Source organism: Chiloscyllium punctatum, chromosome 35 (assembly GCF_047496795.1).
Source record: "Chiloscyllium punctatum isolate Juve2018m chromosome 35, sChiPun1.3, whole genome shotgun sequence".
NCBI lineage: Eukaryota > Metazoa > Chordata > Chondrichthyes > Orectolobiformes > Hemiscylliidae > Chiloscyllium > Chiloscyllium punctatum.
Genome location: NC_092773.1, coordinates 21,298,672 through 21,308,391, shown reverse-complemented (window position 1 = coordinate 21,308,391; position 9,720 = coordinate 21,298,672).

Genomic DNA, 9,720 nt, shown 5'->3' with positions numbered 1-9,720 from the left:
GGGCTGTAAAACCTCTGATCAGACCATAATTTGGCATATTGTGAATGGTTTTGGGCCCCATGTCTCAGGAAGGGTGTGCTGGCATTGGAAGGGGTCAACAGGAATTTTACAATGAACAATTTGTCAAATAAGGAGCAGTTGAGGATTCTGGGTTTGTCCTCTGTGGAGTTTAGAAAGATGAGGGAGGATATGATCGAAAATGTACAGAACACGAAAGGCCTGATAAGAGTGGATGTGGAGAAGATATTTCCACTGGGAGGAGAAACTCGAACCCAAGGGTACAGCCTTTGCGTGAAGGGACAATTGTTTCGAGCTAAGATAATGAATTTTTTTTTCAGCCAGAGGTGATTCATCTGTGGGACTCATTGCTGCAGAAGGCAATGGAGGTGAAGTCATCAAGTGTATTTAAGACAAGGTGGGTTTTTTTTTGATTGGTAGGGGGATCTTATTGGTTTGGGAGAAGGCAGGAGAACAGGGTTGAGAAATATATCAGCTGTGATTGAATAGTGGAGCAGACTAATTCTGTTCCGATTTCTCATGATCTTAATAATGAGGAATGATCTCATAGACGCCGATAAAATTCTACACTCTAGACCAGTTTAACGCAGGAAGGATGTTCTTCATGACCAGAGAATCCAGAACCAGGGGACACAGTCTAAGGATACAAGGTAGGCCATTTAGGACTTTGATAGGAACTATCTTCACCGAGAGTGCGGTGAACTTGTAGAATTTTTTATCATACAATGCAGTTGAGGTCAAAACTTCTGAATGTTTTCAAGAAGGAGTGAGATCGAGCTCTTGTGGCTGAAGAGATCAAAGGGTACAGGGCAAAAATGGTACAGGGTACTGAGTTGGATAATTGGCCATAATCATTGAATGGTGAGGCAGACTCAAAGGACTAAATAGACTTCCCCATTTTCTTTGTTTCAATGTTTGAATCGTCGATGGTGCTTTTCCGTGCTCAAGCATTCCAGCTGGAACTGTTCGTTGCTGTGTCACTTAGCTTATTACGAAAGGGATCCTTTTGAGCTTGAGTCATGAGGATTCTTTGGGTCTAATTTAAGCAGGACAGGGAAGCTGAGGACAGCATAAACTGCTGAGTGGGAACAGAGTCATCCAGCCCAATATGTCAATACCCAGCTGGTTTCCTCAACTGAATTTGTTCCATTTGCCTACATTTGGCCCATATCCCTGTAAACCTAACCTATCCATGTACCTGTCCAAATGTCTGTCGTAATTGTACCCGCCTCCTCCACTTAGTTTGGCAGGTTATTCCATGTGTGCGCTATCCTCCATGGAAAAAGTTGCTCCTCAGGTCTGTTTTAAATCTTTCACCTTAAACCTATGCCCTCTAGATTTGTTCTCCCCTCCCCTGGGGGTAAGACCTCCGCTATTCACCTTATCTCTCCCCTCATGATTTTATAAACTTCGATAAGGTCACCCCTCAGTCTCCAACACTCCAGTGAAAAGGGTCTCAGGTTCTCATCTCTGACATCCTTCTCGACTCTGACGTCCTTGTAAATAATGTTTGCATCCTTCCCGGTTGAATAACATCCTTCGTACAGCAGGGCAACCAGAATTGGCTGCAGTATTCCAAATGCGGCCTCATTAATGTCTTGTGCAGCCATGACATAACGTATTAGAAATGTCTGATCAGAATGCTGAGCCCAGCAGAACGTTAGTTGGTGGGTACGTCACCACCTGCCAATGTCAGAAGGGGCAACTTGGGTGATGATCAAGCCCACTTCGATCTCCTTACACCAGGGACTCCCAACAGTTTTACTTCCTTGACATAGATTGATTGAACTGTTCATTGGTGCAGAATCTCCTTGTCTTGGCACAACAGTCTTGCTACCTGTTAGATTTGTGCAGTGTTCTAGCTGGTCTGGTGTTTTACATCAGGTCGCAAGTTGTTGATAATCTGTATGCATTGCAGAGGGAACCTGGACTTGATCCTGACTGGAGCAAAGACCACGTCATGCAGAAGGTAAGTGCCCTTTTGCATAAACTTGATCTATGAGATTTCCTGGACTGGCCTGAGGGCAACTTTTGAGCTGTGGCTTGCCTCTCCCAGCTGTGGGTTGAAGCTCTTAAATAACAATGCACCTACCAACATGAAGGTTGGACAGGGTTGTGGAGCAGTCAGAAGTGAGTGTGAGCAACTTGGGAGCTGTATAATCATGTTCACGCAAGACATCTGTGCAAAGGGTTGGTTCCCATCTCAATTTCTTAAATAACGTCCTGTAGTTTTGACAGCTCTTGTTTTTGAAGAAATGGCTTTATTGAGGTTTTCTTGTTTTGACTTAATGAACGAAAGATTGAATGCGCTTCAAGGACAGAGTCAGTCAGTTACATCAGGAACTTGATTAAAATTCTTTATTGGCTGCAAAATTATGTGATAACTTTCACACTTGATTAAATTGTATATGCTGTTGGCTCATGAATAAGTGAGAGTTGGCATTTGTATGAGTGAGGAATTGTGGAATTTATAGAAAGCATAAGGTTCTTTGCATCTCTGATTTTTCAGGCTTGCTCAGAAGCGAAGATGAATTATTCTGGTTTTTGAAATTCAAACTTGGGCCCGGTTAGAAAGCAATCAACAGTGAAATTTATCGATTTCTGTTTATCACAGAACCTTGCACATAGTTGTTGCAATGCATTTGAGAAACAGAATCGAAAAGAGGTTATGTATCTGCAGAGAGGAAAAGAATTCGGTGAGGGGGTGGAGGGTGGGGGGGAGAGGGGAGTGGGGCGGGGTGGGGGGTTGGTGTTTGGTGGCCATTCCTGAAACAATGGCTTTGGTCTTGAAAATGTTGAATTGACTGAAATTGTGGTTCATTTAAGACTTCTCCAGGATTGAACTCGAGAGCAGGTGAAGGATTCAGGGAGGTGGTTTGAGATTACCTTGATTGTGACTTGTGGCAATGAACACCAGGCTGTGAGAGGTGGCAAGGCTTGATGAACCGCCTGTGCATGTGGATGGGAGAGTTTGTGAGAAAAGAGGTTGAAAGAGGTAATTAAATGCCCAGTACAGAGGTTTTGGCAGAGCGATGTTGGACGTTGACATGCCTGTCAGAGAAAAGCTGTATGTCATTAACCAAGAGAACCCCATTACAGTCCTTGGTAAAGTCGGTGCAGGAGACGACCTGAATCACAATCTGACCGTTTGCGGAGAGATGCATTGGGAGGCAGTTCTTGATCCACGGGCAAGATTTGAGGAAGCACTGACTGGTCGAGTGAATGGAACGACAAGACAGTTGTTGAGATTAGATTCCACCGGGTGGATGGGATGGGAAGGTTGGCAACAGAGCAGGGTGGGGCGAAGAGATACCCAGTCACTTCTTTGGTGCATCCGTTGCAAAGTGAAATCCGACACAGAGCACCGTTGGTTTTTCTCATGGATTTCAAGCCTGGACAGGAGGTCAGAATGGGAGCAAATTGGGCAGGCACCAGTCCTGAAAATATATTAAAAGAACTGCTGTCATGACAGGATGGCTGAAGGTGGGTGAGATTAGAACGAATTTAGCAGCTGGGCGTTGAAGAAAGGAAAAAGGGCGATAACAGCAATGGGTTCAGCTCTGGAGAGTTCAACGAAAGCTGACCATGTAAGTTGACCGAGCAGGTTGCATCGACGTAGCTACTGGAAAAGAAATTATTGACGTCATAAATATAAGATCTTCTCTTCAGTGCCTTTATGGGTGAATATTCATTGTTGATTCCAAAGAACTTATTTATGGTGCCTTCTCCCTTTCTTGCTCTGTTTCCTTGGTAACCATCTGAGGACCTGTCCTTGACCTACTTCTCTTTTTCACTTACCTACTGCCTGTCAGTGCCATCATCCACAAATACATTTTCCGTATCTAAGCTGATGATGCTCACTCTCTGACAGAATAACTTCTTGTGACCTCTCTCTTGCCCCCGATTAGCACTGCTTATCTGACCTCTGAGGCAGGTTGAGCAGAAATATCCGTTAATTCAATAATAGGAAGACCAAAGCTGTTGTCTTCACAAGCTCCGTTTCCTTGTCATTGACTTCTTTGGCGGTTGTTTGGAGCTTAACAAAACCTTTCCCAGCTTTGGTATCAGATTTGACCTGAGGATGAATTTCCAATCACTTAGCTGTGTCATCACTAAGAGAACCTATTTCCATTTTTCTTCAACATCACATGTTTCTGACCCTGCCTCAGTCTGACTACTGCTTAAATTCTTATGGGGGCAAAAACATCTATGTTCATTTTAAAATAGAAAGTGTTTTCTGAATTTTGAAGTAAACTTGAAGTGCAGGCTCAACTGCCTGAATGGAAAGGCTGGGAGACCAACTGTTCCAAAATGGATGCATTGTAGAAAATAGCTGTTAAATGGATACCTGAGTCTTAGTTGCTGTTTTGACAACAATCCGAATTTAGCCAGTAAGTTTAAATTATGCCCAGGATACTCAAACCCAATTGAGATTTGCTTCTGGGCATCAAAACAATAAATTCAATGTGTCATGGGCATATATAAAAGATGTTGGCATTTTCGTTTTGAAACTTGGTGAGAGAGCAACTACCTTCGATCAGCTGAGTAACTGCTGTAGAGCCAAAGAGCTAACTGCCCATCGACTATCTTGCTCTCAAAGAAATTAGACGGCACTCTCTATCAAAAGAGGTACCTTTTGATGTAAAACATAATCTCAGTCAAAGAAAGAAAGATGACCACCCTGGGAGATCAGCAATCCGAAGATTTTAAGACAACGGAGAAGACAGAGACTGTGTGGTCTTGAGATGAAGTTAATGTAATGATTAATAAGTGTGTAATTGGAACAGCACCATTTTTAAAAAATAAAGTTGGAGGCAGATAGTAAGTGCTTGAGAAAGGGAGGGCTTGGAGTTGTGAATTGGGTTTGTTGTTTAGTGTTCACTATATTTGAGTGAAGAAAGTAAATTGTGGAATCTAGGAGTTCTGTCATTTTGTATTTGAATAGATTACAAGGCTAGCTTTTCTGGGTGTTCGGTTTCTTGCCAGAAGGGTTCGACCTCTGCGTTGCAACAGTTTGGGGGCTTTTAACATGGTCTTCGGGGTTTGATGCCACCTTTGCAAGGCTCTGTGGGATTCAGGATGGTATGCACTTGATTAACCAGCGTGGCAGTTAAGTTAGACCCTCGATCTGACTGAATCTCCCTGGGTAGCCCATTCCAGGTAGAGATAGCTAACCACTCCTCCTCCACCCTTTTTGCCTTAGTCCTCCGTCGTACAATTGCCTCTGGAAATCTGGTTGACCTATCCATTATGGTGAGCAAATGCTGGTTCCCGCTTTTAGTTTTTGGGAGGGTACCTACGCAGTCAATCATAACCCTCGTGAAAGGTTCTTCGAATGTGGGAATTAGCAACAAAGGTGCTGGTTTTAATACTGCCTGTGGCTTACCTACCATTTGGCACGTATGACATGTACGGTAAAATTTGCAGTCCAGGAGAATAGAAATGCTTTTATACCTTAGCCTGAGTCGTCTTCACACCTGGATGACCTCCTACTGGTAAATCATCAGCTGCCCAGAATATTTTCTGTCTGTATGCTGCTGGCAACACGATCTGGTGCACTTCCTCCCATTTCACCTCTGCACTAACCTGTCATGGTCTTCATTTTAATCTGAGGATTCTTTCCTGAGAATGTATTCCCAAGGGTTATTATCTGATAGCTTTTCTCAATTTGCTGGGGATCACTAACTGTTACGATGCAGAGCTCGAACCCCTCTGTTAATTGAACCAAACGCCCAGAAAAGCTCACCTTCCCCTGTAATCTGTTAAAGTGACGCAGTTGAGCCACACTTGAAGTTTACTTCAAAACACTCTATGTTTAAAATGAGCATACATGCTTTCAACTTCGTAACACTCTAATCCAGTGCTTTTCTCCATCCAAGCTTGATTACGATTTTCTATTTTTCATCCTTCATAAACTCGAGACTATCCAAAACTGTTGATTTAATCTTAACTCACAGCAAGCCCCATTTAATGTCATCTCCATGCTGTCTTTAGTGAGCGCTCTCCTATTAAGACCTTGATATTTTTTTAACAAATGTGCATACTTGAATTTCCCTTCATGATGTAGCCCTCTGTAACTTCACCAAGAGCCATGTGGCCCTCAGACCTCTTTGCTCACCCTAATCTCTCTTCGTTTGCATTTTCAGCCTGGATTTCAGTTACCTAAGTGTTCTCAACAAACCCTGTCGAATGCTTTCTGCCTCCTGAGGCTTGGTCTCAACAAGAACTTAGCTTAATGTATTTATCATAGTAAAACTTCCCACAGTGTTTAGTTTGCAACATAAATAAAAAAACACAGCCGTCAAGTAATTCATAGTGCAGAAGAAGGCTGTTCGACCGAGTAAGTCTTTTCTGGTTCTCCAGTCCAGTTCATCTTGTCCCTCCACCTCTGTCCCTGTAGTCCTGCAACATTTGAAATGTGTATTCAGTTTCCTTTTGCAATCACTGATTCACACTGTTTCCACTACCTTTTATGTGGCCATGAGTTCCAGGGCATTATCACTCATTGTCTAAAACCTTCATACAATCTCCCTTCGAATCTCCTTGGCTCAATCTTTCGACATTGTTTTGATTCTCCTGGATCTGGTTAGGAGAAATCAGGAAAAGTAAGCCAAAAGTTAAACCGAAAGAAAACTGAAGGAACTCCTCAGGAGTGTCAAATCATAGGTCTTTTTTTTCAAGCAAGTTTTTCGGTCACCTGTCCTAATAAGTACTAGCTTATCTGATTTGGTGTCCAATTTTGTTTGAAGTTGCTCTGGTGGCGCACTTTTTATTTGATTTACATTTTCCATTCTCCTCCCCTGCAAGAACCTAGCAGCAGCAGCAGCAGCAGCAGCATCAGTGCCTGCCAAGACCTGCCTTTTGTTTTCTTTTAATGCTTCAAAGTTCAAGAGCTTTTGAGTTCTGTATAAATTCAGCCTGTGATACAGCACTTGAGTGTTTTGCAGGTTGCCATGAAAAGTAATTGTCGTCATTGCTGATGCAAACCTTGATGCACAGTTGCCCGCATTGATACTGCCTCTCGCACCATGAGGCAAGCAGTGCATTTGGCAATGACTTGGGGTGATACTTAATGGATAAGTCTGAATGGAGTCTTTGAACACCGGGTTGGAGGTGACGCAGGAGCTTAATGTTCTTTTTGTCTGGTACACGAGATTATTTTTTTTCTCTCTCTTTTACTGCCCACCATTCCATTGTCATCCAGGCTCCTGATCCACATTTCACAATCTGGATCTTGGCTCCGAATTGAGATTTTGCCGTCTGTGCACGTTTAATTGAGAACAGATTGAAAATGAGTGAGACTGCACGGGCTTTCAACGCACCGTTGGCCCTGAAGGAGGCCAAGATTCAGGAGCTGGAGCTCCAGCTTGTCAAGCGAGAGCAGGAGATCCAAGATCTGCGGGTTAAACTCCACAAGTGCCAATCTGTGTTGCCAAAAACCCAGCTCCTGCCTCGGACCAGGAGGGCTCCGGGCATCTCAGCAGAACCACCGTGTTGCTCATCCTCTTTTGACTGGCACAACTTCAAGCTTCAGGCACATGAGAAGCCAGCTCGGTAAGAGTATACCTCCATTTCAGTCATCAAGCTTGATGTGAAAGGAAACGATGGCTGTGTTCAGTGAGTCTCAGTACTTTGTGGTCAATATTAAGATGCTGATCTTCTCCCTAACTGCATAGAGAGTTAGAATGATCTTCATGATAATTATTCAAAGGGATGACATAATCTTTATATCACTGGACTGGTTACCTCAGGCTAATGTTCAAATCCCAACATGGAAAATTGTGAAGTGTTAATTCAGTAAAAAGGCGAGTGGAAAGGTGACCACTGTTTTGTCCTACAAACCCGTCTGTTTCACTAATGTCCTTCTGCGAAGGAAATCTACCATCCTTACCTGGTTTGGCCTACACATGACTCCAGGCACCCAGCCATGTGGTTGACTCTGGGCAAGTAGGAGTGGACCATAAGTGCTCACCCATCCATCAAAGCCCACGTCCCATGAACAAATAAATAAAAATAATATTAGCCTGAGGTATCTATGATTTGAGTTATTGCGTAAGTGTAGTGTGCTTGAGAGGAACAGGTGCTTAAGTTACATCTGCTGTCCTCTGAGGTGTTTCCTCACCTCCACGTTTGATGGAGATCCATTGACGCAGTTATTGTACCACACGATAAAATGAATGAGGTGAATTTTTAAATTTTGTTTGTCTGGTTTTTTTAACCACGCTGGGAGAGCGGCTCCTGTTCTGTGGAATTAAAGACCAAGACCAGAAGCAGTTAATCTCCGATTGTTACAAGCAAAATCCAGTAGTGAATTCAGGAGAAAGATTGTTTTTGGGAGAGAGTCAAAACTGTGGAACAACCACAGGGAATAAATGAAGTGAATGGTAGAGATGCATTTAAGGTTGGCTACGTAAATATATGAAAGAGAAAGGTATAGCAAGTTGACTGATGAGGTTAAATGAAGAGCATAGCAGGAAAGCTCAAGCACCACATAGTTTGGCCGAATGGTCTGTTTCTGTGCTGTAAATTCTAATACTTGAATGAACACAGTTTGGATACAATGGCACTTCAGTTAAGAGTCAACGATGTGTTTTGACTGGAGTCCCTTAGACCAGGCAGACCACCCCGAGTATTGGGAATTGGTGAAGCAGTAGTTTTGTTACTCTAGCTGGCAGTTTAATGGTCACTTTTACCGGGACTGCATTTTAACATCTCTCAATTTCTGAGAAGAATCCAATTTTGAATTGTAACTGCTCAAATTCTGTTGAGCCTTACGAAGGGTTTGAGAGCTCTGTTAAAAGTTGCTTTACAAATGAAAGTTGTTGTCATAAGAGGCATTATCACTCCACTGAAACATTAATTTTAGTGGAATTTTAGATGTAACATTACATGTGGATGGTAGGACAGTGTGTGTTGAATTTTAAGACCAGTTCCTGAGAGTTGCCAAGTGGTTTTTGGGAGCCAATGGATTCCCAGGATTAAAAATCCAATTGAACAACCACTACATTCCCTTCGCCAATGCATGCCACCCCTAAAAACCCATAGTCTGTGGATTTTGTTAGTTTGAACAATGCTGTGTCTGATTTTTACTGAATGTCCGAGCTGTAACAATGAATCTTGCATCTTCAGTTAGTTCTCACTAATGTGTCGTCCCCATCTCCGCCTTTTCTGCTCGATGCTGGTACATTATTTGTTGGCAATTGAGCCTGATCTTACTATGCACCCTTTTCAGTAGATGTAAAAGAACTCGAGATCTTAACATCTTTTCATCTCTTCCGAGCTAAGTTCATACTTGTCGGCAACCCGCTTGTGTCCTCAGTCAGTCTATTGCCACAAGGCCAAGGAACAATTACTGCAGGGAAGACACTGGTGTGAGGAGAAAACTGTGCATCTCTGGGAAGGACCTTGGCTCTTGTCATTGGGAGTCCCTGGAGCCAGTAAGAAACAACTTGCGTGTATGTAGTTTCTTTCTGCACAGTGACTGTGCAATTCTACAAGTATTTAATTGGCTGTTAAGCATTCCACTGTGTGCTGACTTCATAAAGGATTCAGAGAGTCAGATGTACAGCACAGAAACAGGCCCTTCAGTCCAATCCATCCATGCCGGCCAGATATTCGAAATAAATCCAGTCCCATTTGCCGTCACTTGGCCCATATCCCTCTAAACCCTTCATATTCAGACACCCATCCAGACACCTTTTT